This window comes from Xenopus laevis, chromosome 8L, assembly GCF_017654675.1.
Source record: "Xenopus laevis strain J_2021 chromosome 8L, Xenopus_laevis_v10.1, whole genome shotgun sequence".
Taxonomy (NCBI): Eukaryota; Metazoa; Chordata; class Amphibia; order Anura; family Pipidae; genus Xenopus; species Xenopus laevis.
Window position 1 is genome coordinate 31,650,530 of NC_054385.1, and position 22,287 is coordinate 31,672,816.

The 22,287-nt window shown below is 41.0% G+C and overlaps 2 long non-coding RNA genes across 2 annotated transcripts; both read right to left on the minus strand.

Moving 5' to 3' along the window:
* Positions 1 to 4,354: 4,354 nt before the first annotated feature.
* On the minus strand, positions 4,355 to 13,907 carry LOC121396992. The gene is made up of 5 exons (XR_005963311.1): positions 13,849 to 13,907; positions 8,845 to 8,901; positions 7,448 to 7,585; positions 4,668 to 4,772; positions 4,355 to 4,438 (listed from the first exon to the last, which is right to left on the minus strand). It is a non-coding gene; the product is annotated as an uncharacterized LOC121396992 (long non-coding RNA).
* Positions 13,908 to 21,413: 7,506 nt separating this feature from the next.
* Positions 21,414 to 21,938, minus strand: LOC121396996. Its single transcript, XR_005963316.1, has 3 exons — positions 21,889 to 21,938; positions 21,746 to 21,796; positions 21,414 to 21,473 (listed from the first exon to the last, which is right to left on the minus strand). It is a non-coding gene; the product is annotated as an uncharacterized LOC121396996 (long non-coding RNA).
* Between the last annotated feature and the right edge of the window lie 349 nt (positions 21,939 to 22,287).

A 22,287-nucleotide genomic window follows, 5' to 3' on the forward strand; every position in this document is an offset into this window, starting at 1 on the left:
AACCCGCAGCAGCATACTTCCCCCAGAAATAACAACATTTCAGCATATTAGCAATTTGTGTGAAAAATGCATTTTAGAGCATTGTTGTCCAACTGCTGTGGTACCAATGGCTGGAATTCATCTAACCTTCATGGTGGAAGGCCGATAATAGAAAACAGTGTTGACCACTCCCTGTTTTTAAACCACACCCACTTTAAACCAAAGCCATGTTACCACTAGACCATGTCCACATTAATGATGGCAGCACACCAAAAAGAGTTTATAGGCAATTAGTCATGCAGCTCTCGGTCTCACGCCTCAACCTTTAATCTCACTCGGCCAAACCTCTAATCTCACTCATCACTTCTGTTTTTGTTGTAGGTTCTTCAGGGACTTCCCCTGCTAGACTTTAATTGCGAAGTTCCAAGGAGAATATTTCAATGAGCCCCCTGCAAAGGACACTCTAAAGGGAGAATGACAAAAGGGGTGACTTCTTCGTACTTTGCGTCTCTGTTATTAGAAAGATGGTGACAAGGTAAGTGTTTCTTTTGGGGGTTGTAGTTCAGAGTCGCTGTGGGGACAGTTTGGGTTGTGTTGTTTGTGTCTCCCCAAAATGATCTTAAAAGAGTTCACTCTGCTTTGCTTGCAGACTTTGCCTGCTGGTAGCTGCTGCCTGCTTTGCTGCAGAACTGGTACAAGGGGTGAGTTTGTTATCGCTTTACTTTTTTATTTCTCCATCCAACTGAATGGGAACGTTCTTCCTTGGTAGCTGCACATTCAGGTTGCATTTCTGTAGACAGAGGAACCAAAGTATGCCCTTGGCAGAAAAGTGGGTAATAGCCTTGATAGGCCTATGTACATTCTACATAAAACAGATACTTTATATTATTTACAAAGTCTCAGTTGGGTCCCAAGAGAGCTGCAACTCCCAATATGCCACAGCAGATGAAGGTTTTAGGATTTTCTGGAAGGTGTAGTCCAACAGCAGCTGTAGGGACTGCAGGTTGGATTTTGTATCTATGCTACAGCGATGCGTGACAGTACTCAGTCTTACAGTTGGACTTCAGACATGGCATTGTGTATTATTGTATACCTTTGTCTTCAAATGAACACAGCAGTGAGCACTATTAACCCTTTAACTGGCAAGAACGTAGCTCCTACGTTCTTTTAAAAAAGGCTTTAAGTGCCAAGAACGTAGGAGCTGCGTTCTTTACTAAGTCAGCGCTCTCTCTGCACGCGCAGCAAAAACAGCGTGCAGAGAGGAGCGATCAGCGCCACAACCCCCTAGGCAACGAGCTTACCTGCAGCAGATCGCCGATCCTCGCCGACACCCTTCTCCAGGAGCGACACAGACGCAGCAACAGCTTCCTTGTCGCAGGACCCGGACCTCACGTGTTCCAGCGCCGCCCACGCACTTCCTGCTGCTCTGACTCATCGATTCTGGACCCTACAGCTCTGAAAAGGACCCCCTTCATCTAGATTCGGTAAGTGCCTCCTTTTTTTTACTTATTTAGTACATTTACATGTACACAATGCACATATTAGTAAAAGTAGTTTTTTGTTTTTTTTTTGCTTTTCTGACTTTTCTGATTTTTTAGATTTTTCACACTTTGGCACTTATTTACACACTCACATACACATATGCACAAATGTATACACTTTTTAGAGCTGTACATCCATGCATACACAAACACACACTTATAGCGTTTTTTTGTACTTTTTTTTTAGCTCTTCATTTTCAAGTTTCCCTCTTGTTATTTCCCCAAAAAACGTTAGATTTCATAGCGTGACTACTGGATCAAGCATTCTGACCACTAACCACGCTGTCATTTTGTTATTTTGTTGATTTTCCTAATTGTATTTGATTTTTTGTGATTTTTATTGCAGTTTTATGCTTGCATTGTTTTTCCTTGTGTCATTTTTTAGCATCGTTTACACTTTGATCATTTGGGGTAGAAACACATTTTTAGCAATTCTGTGTTCGTCAGCATGTGTACTTTCCAAAAATATATGGTTTTGGGGGGTCTTTGTACTGTTAGGGGCAGGGATGGGCGAATTTGACCCGTTTCGCTTCGCCAAAAATTCGCCGCCGGCGAAATGTCGCAGACGCGTCCTTTTTTTTTGACGCACGACTCCATACAGGTCTATGGGCGTCATTTTTTCGGCGAAACGAGGCGAAAAAAATTCGCCCATCTCTAGTTAGGGGGTCTTACGGCACATTATATGCAGTCAGACGAATTAACAGCCGAGAAAATTCTTATGCACTATTTTCATTTGAGGTCCGCACGTGCCCCTCTGCTTTGGTATATCTATGCATATTGGGCATCAAACTGTTCAGTAGACTCTTGATATTTAGGGTGTTTTCCATTTGTATGTAAGAAATTGGGTTGGATAAGTGCGACCAACTGCAATATTTTTAGGCGATTTTCAGAAATATCATAAAAACCACTGCATTTAGCATTGCTTTGCAGTATGTACGTTTGGAGTAGAAAGACAGTTTTAGCAAATTTTTATTCGGTAGAATGTGTACTTTACAAAAATATATGGGTTTTCTGGGGTGAACGTAATTTTTTGTACCTTTGCCTGTCGCAAAATGCTGTATATGTGCTGATTTTGCAGTATCTGGAATTACAGAACTCGTATGGGGTGTCTTCTTTCTGGGGCCCCTATACGCCACATACTTAGGTGCACCTATGCATATTGGGCATCAAACTGTTCAGCGGACCCCAGGCTTTCATGTTTAGGGTGTTTTATCTTGGTATATAATGATATGTAGGAGATACAATGCTTTAGAGTTTGAGTATTGAGGAGATTTTTGTATATGTCATAAAAACTGCGAAATGTAGGAAAGCTTTGCTGCTTGGTCATTTGGAGTAGAAAGACTTGCATACCCATTTTAGATTTGTCAGAATGTGTACTTTTCAAAAGTATATGGTTTTCTGGGGTGAACATGCATTTTTGTACTTTTGCCCCTCATAAAATGCTGTAAATGTGCTGATTTTGCAGTATTTGGAATTACAGAACTGTCTTCGTACTGGGACCCCTATACGCTACATACTTAGGTGCACTTATGCATATTGGGCATCAAACTGTTCAGCTGACCCTGGGCTTTCATATTTAGTGTGTTTTATTTTGGTATATAATGATATGTGGGAGATACGATGCTTCAGAGTTGCAATATTGAGATGATTTTCGGTAAAGTCATAAAAATTGCCAAATATAGGAAAGCTTTACGCCTTGGTACTTTGGAGTAGAAAGACATGCATACCCATATTCGATTCGTCAGAATGTGTACTTTCCAAAAATATATGGTTTTCTGGGGTGACCATGCATTTTTGTACTTTTGCCCCTTGAGAAATGCTGTAAATGTGCTGATTTTGCAGTATTTGGAATTCCAGAACTGATAACTCATATGGGGTGTCTTCGTTTTGGGGCCCCGATACGCCACATACTTAAGTGTACCTATGCATATTGGGCATCAACCTGTTCAGCGAACCCTGGGCTTTCATATTTAGTGTGTTTTATCTTGGTATATAATGATATGTGGGAGATACGATGCTTCAGAGTTGCAATATTGAGATGATTTTCGGTAATATCATAGCAAGCAGACAACCCCTCTACCACCCTAGAGGCTACAATTATGGGGTCTTTTGAATTTTTGGCCAAACTGATATACAGAAGTCCTACCAGTGGTGTTTCTGCCATGAGGCAAGGTGAGTACCTTGCCTCAGGCGGCAGCTGCCCAGAAGTTACCAGGGGCGGCAAAAAGACGCTCCTGTAACTCTAAGAGCCGAATTTCCGGGTTTTAAACCGGAAATTTGGCTTTTCTAGAGCAGAGAGCGCAATTTCGCTCACTGCGCTAGTGATGTATCCCCTCCGACCCCTGTTGGCGATATTAAGGTAAGCACGCCAGGTGGAGGTGGCATTTAGAACACCGCCTCAGGCGGCATTAAGGTCTGAAACGCGCCTGGGTCCTACAGAATATTAAAAGATTACTACCCCAATGGCTACAGTGGCCGAGGTATTTAAAAAAAAAAAAGCACTTAAACATGTTCACAAGGCGAGGCTGGTGTGTTTCTGTTGGACGCCTTTGTGGGGTAACAAATCTCTTCAGCACTTTAGTGCAAAACCGGACATTAGTATCTGGGCCAGTCGAGGAATTAAAACTCTATATGATATTGTGGAGAATGGGAACATATATATATATATATATATATATATATATATATATATATATATATATATATATATATATATATATATATATATATATATATATATATATATATATATATATATATATATATATATATATATATATATATAGTAATGTACAGCAAAGTTTGATGAGGTAACGACAAAGACACTGTATTAGATAAATACTGATTATTTATTACTTGGCTCCACTGGCAAAAAACACAATTGTATGTATGTCTTCTTCTTGGCTCTTTCTTTTCACCTGTTAAAAGTAAAATGAAAAATAAAAACTTTTAAAAAGCAGGGCTCACTACAATGTTCCATGTTAATTTGGCCACACTGGTGTGGGGGGGGGGGCAGTCTTTTACTAACGTCTGCAGTTATTTCCCTTTAGGGAAGGAAGTATGGTAGTCCTGTCTAATTAAAAAGAGGGGCAGTAATCAGAAATGAAAATTTTAAATCAAATACACTCTGGTTTGCGTTGTACTCACCTGAGTCACCATTTATACATATTTCTTCCTCTTTATCGTCCACATATATTACTGCACATGGTTCATTCTGATCAATGTCTGGTTCAAACCCTGGCTTACTCCCACCTGCAATAATCATTTACAAAGATTTAAGCACGTACCACCTTTTTGAAGTATCCATTGAGCATCGATGTTTGATTTACAGGGAAGCAAAGTGAATACTGAACTTAGATGGGGGAATGGAATTTTTCAAGTTCTAGGATGGTTTTAGGACACTGCAGTATGTAATCTATCCTTAAAGGAAGCATCTTAATGGGATGGTTCAGCTTTTAGTTAATTTTTATAGTGTTATAGAATGGCCATTTCTAAGCTTATCACAACGTCATATTTTTTTTTATATATAGTTTTTTAATGATTTGCAGCTTTCTGATTCTTTCCAACTTTCAAATAGGGGTCACTGACCCCATCTAAAAATTAAAATGCTCTGTAAAGCTACACATTTATTGTTATTGCTACTTTTGATTATTCATCTTTCTTTTCAGGTCCTCTCCTATTCAAATCAATGCATGGTTGCTAGGGTAATTTGGACCCTAGCAACCAGACTGCTGAAACTGCAAGTTGGAGAGCTGCTGAATAAAAAGCTAAATAACTTCAAAAACCACAAGTAATAAAAATTATAATTGATTGCAGATTGTCTTAGAATATCACTCCCTGTATCATAATCAAAGTTAACTCAAAGGTGAACGCCCCCTATGAGATGGCACAAGTACAATGAAATATTTGTATGTAATAAATATATGTAGAATATACAAATGAGATGGATGTAGGTAGATTATGTAGATGTCTTGCATCCATCTATTTCAGGTGAAGATGTCTAAATGATCTGCCTGCACATAAAGGGGATCATTTGCATGGTGCAACAATGAAAAATTAGTTTTTGTACTTTGCATTTAGCCCTATGGTCTGCACCCAAAGAATGGAGTTCAAAGAGCTGTGCCTTATTACAAATAGACTGCACAAGAGGGAGAGTGGTGAACAGCTTATTCACCATGCATGCAGGCTAGGATGCCCCACAATAAAATTAATGGTTATCACTAGTGAATCATGGATTTGCTGAATTAATGATCAGAGAAAAAGCTGAACAATGAACCAAATCCAAGCACTAATGTGCACATTCAAATTTAAGCAAAATAAATTGCATCATGGGGAAGAAAAAGGGCTGTCTTGTGCTTTAAAGTCATGCCTTAAGGGTGTAGATTTGGTTCCACTAGGCATTCTTCTGAATTCAAATACAGCAAAATCAGAAGGTTTTTAAAGTGGTTCACCTTTACGGTAACTTTTAGTATGTTATAGTATGGCTAAGTCTAAGCAACTTTTCAAGTGGTCGTCATTTTTTCTTTGTAATGTTTTTGAATTATTTGCATTCTTCTTCCAGCTTTCAAATGAGAATCACTGACCCCATCTAGAAAAGCAATGCTCTTTAAGGCTGCAAATGTATTGTTATTGCTACTTTTTATTACTCATCTTTCTATTCAGGTCTCTTCTATTCATATTCCAGTCTCTTATTCCAATCAGTGCATGGTTGTAATTTGGCCCCTAGTAACCAGATTGCTGAAATGGCAAACTTGCAAGCTGCTACATGCTACATAAAAAACTAAAGAACTCAAAAACCACAAATAATAAAAATGAAAACCAATTGCAAATTGTCTCAGAATATCACTCTCTACCAGGGGCGTAATTACACAGGAAGCAGGCCCTGAGTCTGCAGGGGGCCCAGGAGGTATAGTGGGCCCCATGAGTTCCTAATTAATAAGTATAAATTGAATATATACTTGTAATACAGGAAAACTTCTGGATATGTTGGGGCCCTAAAATGTCTAGTTAATCTAGTTACACCACTGTTCTCTACATTATATTAAAAGTTAATTTAAAGGTGAAAAACCCCTTTAACTAAAAGCTGAACCATACCCTGAAATCATGGCTGAAATACACACCCAGCATTCTTTATTTTTTTTGGGACCTGTGTGCGATCCAGGAATGCTCACATGGTTAACCATGTATCGGCAACGAATCAGTTCCCATTAAGGATGGCCTTTGCCAATCAAGACAGAAAGTAGGTGGTGGTGACCTATTTCATTAATCATGATAGCACAATGAATGCTCTGTATGCATTTGGAAAGTGGATTTTCAGGGAACCAGTCACCAAATTCAATGGGGAGCAAGGAATAGGAATATACCACTACAGTTCTAATGCTTTAATTCTCCTGTAAGTGACGTTACCTTACATAAAGGACTCTTGGGAAATAAATGAAGTAGCATAATAGTACTGAAAACATTTTTACTTGCAGCATGCATGTTTCCTGTATTAAAGGGGACATGCAGAATCTCTAATTTGAATCACTGCTACTAATGTTTAGAACAACATAAACCCAAAAATAAAACAAAAACACTAAGTTTGCCCAGGTTCAGTAACCAATAAGATGCCTTAAAATATGTGACCAGTAATTGTACCCTGCTGATTGTTTGCAACAGGTAATTAGTATAAAGGTGGTTGAATAAAGTTTAAAAATCTCAATTATCAGGATGTCGGATGCTCAGAATTTAAAATGTTTTGATTTTCACAAATTCATTCCGCACATGATTATTGGTCCATTATATTCTTTTTTTCTGACATTTTCAGGGAATAAACCATGAACAGACAATTAAAGGAAATCAGGGAAACATTTTAATTAAATTCAAGGTTACGGTATATTGCCGGCCTTCAGAATCATAGATCCCTATAATAGCAAACAATGAATTACCAGAGGTCTTGCTGGTTGGTATTCCCAAACTACAGAGGGTCTCCATCATAACATCATTGTAAGACTCCTTGTGTCTCTCTATATATTCCACTCTTCTGTGGAAAAATAGACGGCAGCATCTCCACTCTTTATATTGACCTGAAACACACACAATCTTATTGATCACGGGAATACTTATAATAATAATATTAATAATACACTGCCATTTAAGCTCGCCATAGACGCAAAGATCCTGTCTAACCTGTCCGATCAACCAAACGATCGATCTCTGCCTGACGAAAAATGTCGGGACTCTCCACACACGATTCGTACGATCGGATTGTTGCGTCTATGGCCAGCTTTACCCATAGCTATCAACACTGACGTTTGATTTCAAGGGAACCAAGGAATCATGGCACCCTTCTACATGAAACATATTTATAAGAAGAGTTCTGAGTCAAATCCACAAACATTTCAGATTCCTTTTAGTCTTTAAAGGAGTTGTTTTTAAATTACATTTTAGTAGTCTGAGACAATTTGCAATTGTTTTTCATTTTTATTTACTTGTGGTTTACAAGTTATTTAGCTTTTTTTTAGCAGCTGTCCAATTTGCATTTTCAGCAATCTGGTTGCTAGTGTCCAAATTATTCTAGCAACCGTGCTTTGATAACAGTAAGAGACTGGAATATGAAAAGGAGAGGGTCTGAATAGAAAGATGACTATTAAAAAGTAGCAATAACAATACATTTGTAGCCTTTGTTTTTTTTTTTTAAGATAAGGTTTTCAAGCTATAGAGAGTTAGAAGAAGGCAAATAATTAAGATAACTATGAAAAAGAAAAAAATGAGGGCCAATTGAAAAGTTGCTTATAATTGGCCATTATATTAAAAGTTAGATTAAAGGTGAACCACCTCTTTAAAGCAAAAGTTCACGTTAATTATGACGTTTAGTATGACGTAGAGAGGGATATTCTGAAGCAACAGCTCTCCAGTTTCAGCAATCTGGTTGCTATGGTCCAAATTCTCCCTAGCAACCATGCATTAATTTGAATAAAAGACTGGAATAAGAATATGAGAGGGCCTGGATAGAAAGCTGACTAACAGCCAGCGTAAAAACACACGCGGCGATCTTTTTTCTATTGTCGCTCGAAATCGCCTAGCGAGGCAATTTCGAGCGACAGTAGAGAAAAGATCGCCGCGTGTGTTTTTACGCTGGCGATTTTTCGCGATTCCCCATAGACGCCAGCGCAAAAGTTTCCCCAGCGATTGCGGCTTAAAAGTCGCCGCGAAAAGTCGCCGCGAGTCAAATCGCGGCGATATCGCCTAGTGTGGCCTTAGCCTAAAAGTTAACTTAAAGGTACCGACTAAAAGTTAACTTAAAGGTGAATCACCCCTTTGAAGAACCCCTCAGTGTACTCACCTTTCCAGTTAGAAGGTGTATGCTTTGGGGAGCATTCTTCTTCATAATGATGTATTCCTGATCAACGAAACAGAAACGGATTTCAAAACTAAGGGAAGCCAAGAGACAGATTTCATGCATATTCTAGAGCTTATTTATGTTTTATTGAAGTGCTACTGATTCCCAAAATTGTAGCACATACACAAGAAATGTATAGGATTATGTCTGTTCCTATGTATTCTGGCAAAGCACAACTCACAGGCATTGCATGAGAAGAAGTACCACTTCCCTGAAGTAACAGATAAACAAGGCACCGAACAACAAAATCCACAGGTTATAGCACAGCCAATCGTGTGTCAGGAGATCACTGCAGCTAAATAGTGCCAACAATATGGGGAGGCACATTTATCAAAGGTCGAATTCCGAATTCATGCAAGCTTTTAAAAACTTCCCTAAACTCCCATAAATTTTCGAAAATTCAACCACTCTTTATTTAAAAGTTTATTTAAAAAATGTATTCTTTTTAACTCAGATGAATGGAATCCACTTAAAAACTTGAATTGAATTTGGATCGAATTTTAAAAACTCGATTATAGTTTTTTTACTCTGAAAAAAAAACTTGAATATGAGAAAGGCTGCAAACAACTCAAAATTATCTCCCATTGACCAAGGGTAGGACTACACAGACGTTTTCTGCAGGATCCGACACGCTGCGACAAAACGCTGGCGACAAATTGATCTGACCGGACACGACTGTTGGATGCAGACGCTGCATTTTGCATCCTACAGTCGCATCGGATAAACGCTGCAACTTCATCCGACATTTCGATGACTTACCTTATTTGGCAGGTTTTAAGTCGTGAATAGTCGAATTTGAGTTCTTAAAGGGACAGAATATCTTGAAAATCAAATTTTTTTTTTAAAAAACTTGAACGGACCCTCTGGGGTCTTTCGTGACATCACTATGCTACGTGACCGTAGAGAGGAAGCGCAGCGCTTGTATAGCGGAAGTGAGGGAAGCCGCGGTTTGACAGGAAGTGTGGAGACGCGCTAGCATTTCATGTCCCTTTATTTGAAAGATTTCGCAGGGAGCTCTTTAGTTCGGCAGCGGCAGGCAGTGCAGGGGAGACTGTACCGGGAGTGCAGCCCGTGACCCCTGTTCCGCTGTCCTACTTTCTATCTTGATTAATGGCAAAGGGCAAGCTGAATGGGAACTGATTTGAGCATTCCTGGATCGCACACGGGTCCAGGGCCGGACTGGGAGTAAAAAGCAGCCCTGGCAAAAAAAAAAGCAGCCCACTGCTTATACACGCGCATATTTTTATATATATATATATATATATATATATATATATATATATATATATATACACACACACACACATATACACACACACACACAAAGAGCAATGCCTTAGTGAGTTCTAATATCCTTATCCTTTACAGTAGGGGGTACATTATCCCTTATAATACATGAGTGATACTCAGAGTTCCCTGTATAACCCAGCCTGCAGCCTTGTGCCTTTATATGGTCACAGAACAACCCCTCAGTTACTTCTAATATCCTTATAATTTACAGTAGGGGGTACATTATCCCTTATAATACATGAGTGATACTCAGAGTTCCCTGTATAACTCAGCCTGCAGCCTTGTGCCTTTATATGGTCACAGAACAACACCTCAGTGACTTCTAATATCCTTATCATTTACCTTATCATATCCCTTATAATATACATATAATATTTATACATACAATAATTAATGGAGTCACAGGGGGAGAAACAAAAAAAAAAGCCAAATGCCTGCAAGAGTCTTGATAAAGGCAATGCTTAGGGGAGAGTAAATGAACACTGGCAGATAGTTTTAGTAAAAAAAAAAAGCTTTAGTTCCACTTACCACTATTCTCCCTGCACACAGTTTAGGTGTGTGTGTGAGTGGGGGGGGGGGGGGGTTGAGGGCAGAGGGGGAATCTGGAAAGCAGCCAGCCACAAACTATTAGTCTTACACAGTTTTACCAGAGCCCAGTGCAAGACAGTGCAACAGTGGGTGGGAATTTCAAATGAGTGTGTCTGCAGCTAATTGCCTGTTCTGCTGTGCTGGCGATCGCTTGTTCTTCCCTGACAGAGGAAAATGACAGGCAGGAGGCGGGTCTCAGATTGAAGAGGATCGGGAAAACCTCTGTGACAGTCTGCACCAAGCAAAAGCTGCTCCTGAGTCCTAAATGCTGAGCGATCGTCCTGCCCTGTGCTCCTCTCCCTCCTCCTCTGCCTTACGTGCAGGAAGGAAAAGCTGCTCCTTATCCTACGCTGTCAGCGATCAGCCGGCCCTGTGCTCCTGTCCCCACCCCCTCAGTCTGACGCTAGTTTTAGATTTAAAGGCAGCAGGGCAGTCCGCAAAAAAAAAAAGGGGGCAGAATTTAAGTGCAGTGCCGCATCTAACAAGGCAGTTGGCGGCCCACTTTAATATAGGAGAGAGCGGCCCCTCGGGCATTTGCCCGAAACTACATATTATCAGTCCGGGCCTGCACGGGTCCCTAAATAAAATAAAGAATGCTGGGTGTGTATTTGAGCCATGACTTCAGGATATGGTTCAGCATTTAGTTACAGGTGTTGTTCACCTTTATATTAACTTTTACTATAATGTAGAGAGAGTGATATCTTGAGTCAATTTGCAATTGGGTTTTTAGTTATTTAGCAGCTTTCAAGTTTGCAATTTCAGCCATCTTGTTACTAGGGGCCAAATCCCCCTAGCAACCATGCACTGATTGGAATAAGAGACTGGAATAGGAATAGGAGAGGCCTGAATGGAAAGATGAGTAAAATAAATGTGTAGACTTAGTGCAGGGGCACAGGAAACTTCTGGGGGAGATTAGTCGCACAGCGACAGATTGCTTCTTCTTTGGGCGACTTATCTCCCTGAACTGCCTCCCCTCTGGCTAGAATGTAAATCGCTGGTGGAATGGCACTCGGATCGCTTCGTTTTCCGAAGCCGCCTCATGAGGAAACTTTGGGCGACTTCGGAAAACGAAGCGATCCACCTGGCCGATAAAAATTATGGTTGATCTCAATGTTATTAATGGAAAAAAAGATAAATATATAGGAAGGCTGCATACCTCCCAACTGTCCCATTTTTCAGAGAGTCCCTCTTTTGACAGTGCCTTGTTTGTACTGGAAAATCCCGGTTTTCTCTGCACTAAACAGCCAGAAAAAGAAACAATGTTTCAAACTTAATTGGCTTTTGGCAGAGAGCCCAGAAAAGCCACAGCTGCAGATAAGATACATTTGTAACAATTTTGAGATAAGCAACAATAAAAGATATCAGGTCCCTTGGGAGAAGTTAGGGGCAAATTTACTAAAGGGCGAAGTGACTAACGTGGGCAAAAATTCGTCATTTCGGTACTTTGCCGATATACTAACGGTCGCCGTCGTAAATTCGCTAGCGAAGGAGATAGTCTCTAGAAGTACTTTGCTCCCTCACGCCTGCCGACTTTGCTCTCTGGAGAATGGATGTAACTACACAAATTCACTAAGATGCGGATTTTACTGAACGTTACCTCTTGCGCCAGACTTGCCACCTCAGACCAGGCGAAGTGCAATAGAGTAGATAGGAATTCCTAAAAAATTGTTAAAAATTTTTCTAAGTCCCAAAAAACGCTGGTGTCTTTACCTATTTCAGGGTGATAGGCTGAAAAAGAGCATAAATTTGTTTTAGGGTACCCGGGCTCCCCCCTACATTTCCTAACATACGGCACATAAACTATACAGTGGGATTATGTGTAGGGCAATATAACAGCTCTATTTTATTTTATTAAGGTTCCCTGGGCTTGTATAGTGTAATGTATTTGCTGCAACGTATACGTCCATTGTACTTTAACTTCCCGCCATATGCAAATTAGCCAACGCTAGCGCAACTTCGCTTTGCTTGCCGCAGTAATGCTAGTGCAACTTCGCCAGCGTTAGGCGCCCTGGACGCAACTTCGGATTTTAGTGAATTAGCGTTGTCCTGGCGAATCTACGCCTGGCGAAGTGTTGCACTGTGAGTGAAGCCGTCACTGGCAAATTTTCGGAGGTTAGTGAATTTGCCCCTTAGACTCACAGCTTAAAGGGCAATTCACCTTCATTAGCAAAACTGTAATTGAAAAAAAACCCCACAGAAATATGTTCAAACTTTCATAACCTGCCAAATTTTGTAAAATGAACATGGCAATTACGGGGGTGTGGCCACAAAAAATGGGCGTGTCACCTTTTTTGTCCCTCTCTTTATTTCCAAAATGTTGGCCGGTATTTTTTTTCCAAAAAAGGTGGCAACCATACTGGAAGAAGAAGCCATTTGTCACCGGGTGACTAATCTCCCCCAGTAGCTTTGTGTGCCCCTGCCCTTACAGAGTATTTTTATGGGGGGGTCGGCGACCCCCATTTGAAATCTGGAAAGAATCAAAAGCAGGCAAGTAATTAAAAAAACTAAAATAAATAAATAAGTTGCTTAGAATCAAGCGCTTACATGACATAATAATACTATTTAGACACTTGTTATTTATTTATTATTAGGGCCTGCCACTTTTAGTTTGTGAATAAAGTTTATTCATATACAGAGAAAAAGAGCGTCTGTAAATCTCAGCTTCTGATTGTCCCCGCCCTCTCTTCTGTCCTATTGGTCGACGCCAGGATGGGCGCGGCCTGCCACCGGCACACAAGCCTACGGGTAGCGGGCAGGTTCACAAAGCAGGGTTCCAGCATGGAAGCAACCACCTGTGTAGTTGTTTAACTCTTTAGGTTCCTGTTGGGTCTGTTTCCCCATCCAGGAAGTGTAAGTAACTGTAGGGCTGCCAGATCTACTTATACACGTGATATAGTCCCATCTGTAGGCATCACTAGTATATATATGGAGCAAGAGAAATGGCAGTGTCCAGAGGCACGCAGCTGCCCGGAGACTCATGGCTGCGCCTCACACAAGGCACAGGGGCTACGGGCAAAGCTTCTAGGGATACAGGGACCCGCACACTGTACCTTTCTCCAGCGCACTCACCTCAGATCCCAATTCTTCACTTATCCCGGCGCAGATGGACCCTCTGGGGTCTTTCGTGACATCACTATGCCACGTGACCGTAGAGAGTAGGCGCAGCGCTTGTATAGCGGAAGTGAGGGAAGCCGCTCAAGCTGAGCTTTGACAGGAAGTGTGGAGACGCATTTCATGTCGCTTTATTTGAAAGATTGCGCAGGGAGCTCTTTAGTTCGGCAGCGGCAGGCAGTGCAGGGGAGACTGTACCGGGAGTGCAGCCCGTGACCCCTGTTCCGCTGTCCTACTTTCTATCTTGATTAATGGCAAAGGGCAAGCTGAATGGGAACTGATTTGAGCATTCCTGGGTCGCACACAGGTCCCCAAATAAAATAATAAAGAATGCTGGGTGTGTATTTGAGCCATGACTTCAGGATATAGTTCAGCATTTAGTTACAGGTGTTGTTCACCTTTATATTAACTTTTACTATAATGTAGAGAGAGTGATATTCTGAGTCAATTTGCATTTGGGTTTTTAGTTATTTAGCAGCTTTCAAGTTTGCAATTTCAGCCATGTTGTTACTAGGGGCCAAATCCCCCTAGCAACCATGCACTGATTGGAATAAGAGACTGGAATAGAAGAGGGACTGAATAGAAAGATAAGTAATAAAAAAAGTAGCAATAACAATACATTTGTAGCTTTACAGGGCATTTGTTTTCTAGATGGGGTCAGTGACCCTCATTTGAAATCTGGAAGAAGAATGCAAATAATTCAAAAACTTTAAAAAAATGACGACCAGGTGAAAAGTTGCTTAGAATTAGCCGTCCTATAACATACTGAGAGTTACCATAAAGATGAGCCCCTTTAAAACCTAAACCCTTAAAGACATTGCTTTAAAGTACAAGACTGCCGTTTGGAGTTGGAGCATTTTCCTGGTTCGCTACAACTGCGCATGCGCCGAAAGTGATGAAAATTACCAAAGCGCCAGAAGAAGAGCTGGACCTGGATCAGAGCGTAGCACGTCATCTGCAAGGCAACTCTGTGCTTAACACTTGCTATAGTTAGTTATTAATTATGTCTTTTCTGTGTCTTGCAGACCCAGGTACATCCTAGCCTGTTGCTTGAATGAAGCACAAGCGATGTGGCTACCTGGAAACTCTCACTGTTCACCACTCTTCCTCTCAGAATTCAGTGTATTCATAATAAGGCACAGCTCTTTGGGTGCAGCCCATAGGGCTAAATGCAAAGTACAAAAAAAAAAACATTTTTAATTGTTGCACCTTGCAAATGATCCCCTTTATATGCAGGCAGATCATCTAGACATCGTTATCTGAAATAGATGGATGCAAGTGACACTGTACCCCCTTCTGTAAATAATAAGGATATTCGATTTCACTAAGCGGTTGATTCTGCAACCATATAAAGGCACAAGGCTGCACGTTGAGTTAAACATTAGACTATCACTCGTGTATTATAAAGGATAATGAACCCTCACTGTAAGTTATAAATATATTAGAAGTCGCTGAGGGATTCAAAGTTATTTAGGAAACGCTTGATGATCACTCATGTATTATAATGGATAATGTAATCCTACTGTAAATTATACGGATTTTAGAAGTCATTGAGGAATTCTGTGGCCATATAAACTCACGAGGCTGCAGGCTGAGTTATACAGGGAACTCTGAGTATCACTTGTGTATTATAAGGGATTATGTACCCCCTTTTGTTAAATTATAAGGATATTAGATGTTATTGTGGGAACTCTGAGTATCATCCAAGTATTATATGGGATAATGTACCCCCACTGTAAATTATAAGGATATTAAAAGTCACTGAGGGTTTCGGGACATATAAATGCATATGGCTGCAGGCTGAGTTAGCCAATTGACTGTCACTCATATTATAAGGGATACTGCAACCCCACTGTAAATTGTAAGGATATTAGAAGTCAATGAGAGGTTGTAGCCATGTAAAGGCGCAAAGCTACAGGCTTATTTATACAGGGACTATAAAGGATACTGTACCCCCTAAATGATATGCGTGTTAGATGTAACTGAGGGGTTCTGTGACCATAAAAGAGACAAGACTGTGGACTAAGTTATACAGTGGACCTTAAGTATCACACAGGTATTTTAAGAGATTGTGTGCCCCCTACCGTAAATGTTAAGGTTATTTGCTTTCACTGAGGGGTTCTGTGACCATATAAAGGCACAAGGCTCCAGTCTGAGTTCTAGAGGGAACTCTGAGTATCACCCAAGTATTATATGGGATAATGTACCCCCACTGTAAATTATGAGGATATTGAACGTCACTGAGGGGTTATAAATGCATATGGCTGCAGGCCAGGCCCGGACTGGCCATCTGTTAATTCGGGCAATTGACCGTTGGGCCGCTGCCTGTGCAGAGTAAATGGGCCGCATCATAGCAAAATCCCTCACCAAACGATCCACTGTGCGCGTAGTAACAGTGATCCAAGCAGATCACTTTCTTTTTCTTTTTTTTTTTTCTATCCGGACTGCTCAGCTTTGGCAGGGGGGTGGAGTTTTCAGCGAGTGTGCAGTGGAGAGGAACGACTGGCAGAACGAGAGCGTAACTTTCGTCCCCTGTGTGCCCTCAACTATGGGACAAATTACAGCCAATTGCAGGCAGGGAAAAAGGTACCCGTATATGATTGCTTTGTCCAGTACTGAACAGGCAGGATGGGTGGCAGACGCTGGTGCTGCAGATTCATCCTCTTCACCCCCCCCCCCCACTATCAGTGCAGAAAGAATGCTGGCCAAGTAAAGATACAAATCATTTTTATTACACTGCCTTGTGATTTTTAACCCTTTCCTTGTTCCCTTTCCTTGTGCCATTTCTGGGGGTATTTATTCATGGAATTCTCACTGTGTTCATCCTGCTTTTAGTTCTGTGGTATTATACATGGAATTGCAACTGTGTCTTTTGGGTTTTAATAAGTTAAATTGCATCAGTGTCTTTTTTTAAAAAGAAATGTTTAGCTGTCTGTATTCAATATTCCTCCCATAGTGGGCATGGTCAGATGGTCACCTCACATTTCAGCTGGAACAGTCCCCTAAGTTTGCTCATAGTCTGTACAGAGAGATCCCATAAAACTATGACAGCAGCCATATGTACTAAGCACAATTCAGCAGGAACAGTCCCTAAGTTTGCTCATAGTCTGTACAGAGAGATACCATAAAACTATGGCAGCATAGGTATTCCCTGTACTAAGCACAATTCAGCAGGAACAGTCCCCTAAATTTGCTCATAGTCTGTACAGAGAGATCCCATAAAACTATGGCAGCATAGGTATTCCCCTGTACAAAGCACAATTCAACAGGAACAGTCCCTAAGTTTGCTCGTTTGGGACCTGTTATTCAGAATGCTCGAGACCTGGGGTTTTCTGGAAAATGGATCTTTCCCAAATTTGGATTTTAATAGTCTACTAGAAAATCATGTAAACATTAAATAAACCCAATAATCTGATTTTGCTCCCAATAAAGACTAAGTATATCTTTGTTTGGCTCAAGTATAAGGTTCTGTTTTATTATTACAGAGAAAATGAAATCAATCTTAAACATTTGGATTGTTTGATTATAATGGAGTCTATGGGACATGGCATTTCCATAATTTGGTGCTTTCTGGATAATGGGTTTCCAATCCTATACCCGAGGTGGGCTGCTTTGATTTATTTTGCCAGGGCTGCTTTTTCCCCCCAGTCCGGCCCTGCTGCAGGCTGAGTTAGTCAGTTGGCTATCACTCGTATTATAAGGGATACTGCAACCCCACTGTAAATACCGTAAATGTTAAGGATGTTTGCTTTCACTGAGGGGTTCTGTGACCATGTAAAGTCATGAGGGTGCAGGTTGAGTTATACAGAGATCTTTGAGCATCACTCATATACTATAAGAGACAACGTACTCCCTACTTTAAATGATAAGGATATTCAGTGTCGGACTGGCCGGGCGGGACACCGGGAAAAAACCCGGTGGGCCCCGACCCTCGTGGGCCCCCGCCGGGCCAGACCACCTCTAATATTATAAAAACTTTGAAAAAGTTTCCGGCGAAGCGCATCGCGTCGCCGCTTGCGCATGCGCATTGCCGCTTGCTCAACGAGAAGCGCTGCTCGCGCATGGCGGCGGTCGAGCGGCGCAGTATGGGGGCGGGGGGCCCTGGACCAGCAGTCCCGGTGGGCCCTGGGCCCCCCAGTCCGACCCTGAGGATATTAGAAGTCACTGAGGGGTTCTGTGTTAATAGAATGACATGAGTTTGGAGTTTTTGATCTATACAAGTGAGAAATCTTCATAAAACTATATTTATATATTTATATATAGATATTGGCGCATTCAGGAGACATAGAACTTTTCAAATCTGCTGTGTTTTCTTACATAAATAAATTGTGTTTCTGATATATGTGTTTGATTTATGGGAAACATGATTTTTCTTTCATTTTTTAGACAGTTAGAAACCAATGTCTTTTTGCGAAAAACTTTTTTGGCTGATAAAAATGTAACTCTAAGCAGCTTCCCAATATCATTCATTCCAAATTCTTTTCTGTTATCTGAATTGCTGGTTATAACTCCTGAAACAATGTACCTCTAAGCAATTTTTCAAATAGCCATTCATTCCTCATTCTTTTCTGTTCTCTGAACTGCTGGTTCGGACTCCTGAAACATTGCGATTGTCTCTGTCCCTTTAATTTCTCATTCTCGCTAGGTTTATAAACATGTGGAAATGTCATTGCTATTATCTGTCACTATTTGTTAACTGTATTGGCAAATGCCAAATAATACACAGTAGCAGCTCCCCCAGTATGTTCCTTTATAATTATATACTTTCCTTTCCAGAAAATACTCTCTTTCCGTGGTGCCATTGATTTGGCTCAGATTAAAGGTGTCGAGATTGCGATCACTGATCTCAGCAATGCTTGCAGGAACAGATACCCCTTCCAGGTAAATCAAAGAAGTTACATACACACATTGTCTTTTAATTGCCTTCCAATTATCTCAGATGTGGGTATGCACGTGAAAAGAGATGTAACATTATAGGACCCCATAGTCTCATTGGTCTCCTGTTTTACCTCATGTATTTTGTTGACAAAGTCCATGGAGATCTGAATGTGGAGTACTGTGTTGCTACAGGAGTTAATTCTGCTGACAGTCGGCCTTAGAGGGGATTGTGTGGGGTTGAGAAGGAATGGAATGCTTCTCGTTAGCAGGACCATTAGCAGGACCCCCACCACCACTACCACCACAAAAGCTTCTTATAACCTGTACAGAGAGTTACCTAAAAACGAATCCATCATAAACATCCCCCTATATCAAGCATATACATTTATTAAATGCCTGTTATAGTATCAATGGGGCACAATGTTAGAAATGCTGTTGGATTGTGGCCTATTGAGTAAAGCAATATTTAATACATTCCAATCATTAGAGTTCAGTATGTATAATACTATAGTAGGTAGAATGACCTTATATCTGTGTCTTTCAGCCCCATCATGTACATATTAACCAAGTCCCACAGCAGAACCCACTATAGCAACTCACCTGCAGAGATATTAAACCATCCAGTTCTTCAATTAACCCCTCTATGAGCAACACAACACAGTTTTACCCAACCCTGTTCTGCACTTGCAGATGTTCATCAGCCCCAGCGGTATTATTTAGATACACACAAACGCACATCCCTTCACACAATTGGTCAGTCACCTTAAGCAGAATGAGGCACAGGAGACCCTCCCTTCAATATTCACCATAGTTATTCAATTAAAAACACAGAGAAATGTTTATGGGAAACCTGTTGGTGGGAACAGGAGATTTATTGATTTAAATATGCAATTATTGTTGGGCATCAACAATAATCAACAGCTGATGATCCAGAGGAAGGCAAAAAACCCCAGCACTTGGCCAATTTGAACTGAGGGTAAAAATTCCTTCCTGACTCCTTCAAACGGCAGTCGGTTTATACCCTGGATCATGGCTAGACACAGACACACACAAACATAGACAAACACTCACAGACACACATAGACACACACAAACACACAGATATGCATAAACAGCCACAGAAGGCATGCAAGGAGCAGGGTTGCGTTGGTGGTAGCAGAACTGTCTGAAGAGTCTTCTGGTGGAATGCTGAAAAGAAAAAGTTTAGAAATGATTAAAATAAGAATTAATTACAGACTAATACTTGTTTTTTTATTATATACTGTAAAAGGCTCATTCTCAGCTACCTGGCATGGCACCTTTTATTTTTATATTGATCACCTGGTGCCAGTCTTGCTTCCAGTGAGAAACCCATTCCCAAAGGTGGATATGTGAGCCAATGCTACAGCAGTCCTATCAGAGTTACCTACCTCCCCCCTCATTGGCCTACTAGAGAACCAGAACTGATATCTGTAGTCTTGGCTGGATTCTTACCCAGAGTACCTGGCACAACCTAAAGGCACCCCTACACCGGCCTAGCAGTTACGCACCATGACCGATCAGCACGTGAGTGTAGAAGGAGCCATACCCACTGTGGCCGCCATTCTTTTATTCTACTAATTTGGGCAGCCCATATGATAGGAACAGCAGGAGGTGAAATAGAGTTGCACTGGCCAACATGGGGCATCTGCAGATAATGAGCAATAGCCCATAATTAGATACATTACCTAAATCCTCTGTAGTCCTTCCTTGGCCGCTTCCTTGGAGGAGCTTCTTCTTCTCCATCCGCTCCCTCTTCTTTATTCTCCGCTGCTGGAGCTTCCTCTTCATTCCTTTTCCTCTTCATTCCTACCTGTTCTTTCACTGCAGGAGATTGCTCCTCCATCTTCTCCTGTTGCTCCTCTTGCTGTTCTTTTCCGGGAGCTGCTTCTTCCTCCTCTTCTTTTTCTTTTGCTCCTTCTTCTTTCCCCTGTGAGGCAAGGGCTCCCTCTTCTGCTGCTGCAGTGGCTCCATCCTCCTTTTCTTTAGCTGCAGGAGTTTGTTTGTGCGTGTGTTTCTTACTAGGTTTGAAGGGTAGAAAATGTCAAATATTGAGTCATTATTGTCATACAGTATGTTTCCAAAGTATTGCAACTACAATTCTGATCACTGGAGGATTAAAATAGCCAGATAGACTTGTACCTAAGTAGTAACATTGTACCTTCTACACACCTGTCCCTACTGTAACACATTGGGCAGTTACTGAGCTGAGTAAGTTCCATGCTGGGTTTCACCCAGTGATACATGCGGAGATAGGTGCTATGGTTGTAGGGACCTAAAAAAGTTCCACAAGTTTCTGTGCTATTTATTATTAGTATGGCCAAAGCACCCAGAGCTATGAGAAAACATCTATTTTTTGAATATGTTATGTGCCAGTAACTGTAATTGAAAGTGGTAATTGCAAAGGACATACCGAGCAGCTTCCCGCAGCTTCTGCTCTCTCAAGAGCTCGATTTGAAACTGGCAAAAATGATGTTTGATGGTCTGTGAGCACAGGGGAGGCACAAGGATAGGAGCAAAGGGGAAAGAAAGGAGACAATTAGAATTATGGCTGTATATGTGCTGCTAATAGTACCTTTTAAACACCCAAGAAAAGCATCAGCGACAGTGATCCCAGGTGAACTTACATTCTCCAGCCTCAGATACTCATATTTCTGCCTCCGGTTTTGCAGTCGTGTTGGATGACCCTGTGGAAGAAGAGAGTCAGTGTTAAGCGCTTCTTTGTACCAAAGCCATTATTTTGCCCATGTGGCCCCTTGTAATAAAACTCTATGCAGTGTCTGTGCATAACCCCATTTTTGTTGCTGGTTAAAATGGCACTTGGATGGGTGACTTTAGATGCCCCCCCTCCAAGGGGAGCAGGAGAGAGAATGAATAATATTGTTCTTAATTATTATAGAGACACACAGTGAATAATAACCTCTCCTATAATAATAATAATAATACTAGTGACACTTACAGGAGGCAGCTTGGCATTCTTGAGGGAGGCACGTTCCCTCTTGAGCACTTCCTGTAACATAAAGAAAGAAGCGTGAGATAAGAGCTGGCAATCTAATATCATTTGTTCCCTATTTATCAAAACCTCTATTCTGCATTACATACCAGTGAGTCGAGCATTAAACTGTATTGGGCAATGTTCTCCTTGGCCCTCACCCTCGGGTCCTCAATACACGTAAGAAGGAAGTGTTTTCTGAAAAAGAAAAATACCACTGAGCATTAATAAAATATTTTCCAGCTTTATTGCCCTTGCAATTAGTCCCGGGCAATAGCAAATGATTCCCAACATGTCCATTTATGTTTTACTTACATGTTGAAGTTCTTGCTGTATTGGACCCAGTAGTGATCTTCTGCAGGAAAAACACATTTCCATTAAATACTGAGCTAAAGGGTGAAAGGAATTCACATATAATAAAACTAACAACATTAGGAACTGATAAAGAATATTGGATTTTACCGTAATAAGAGGCAAGGGCCTCAAAGTCTGTATATTCCTCCCCGAAG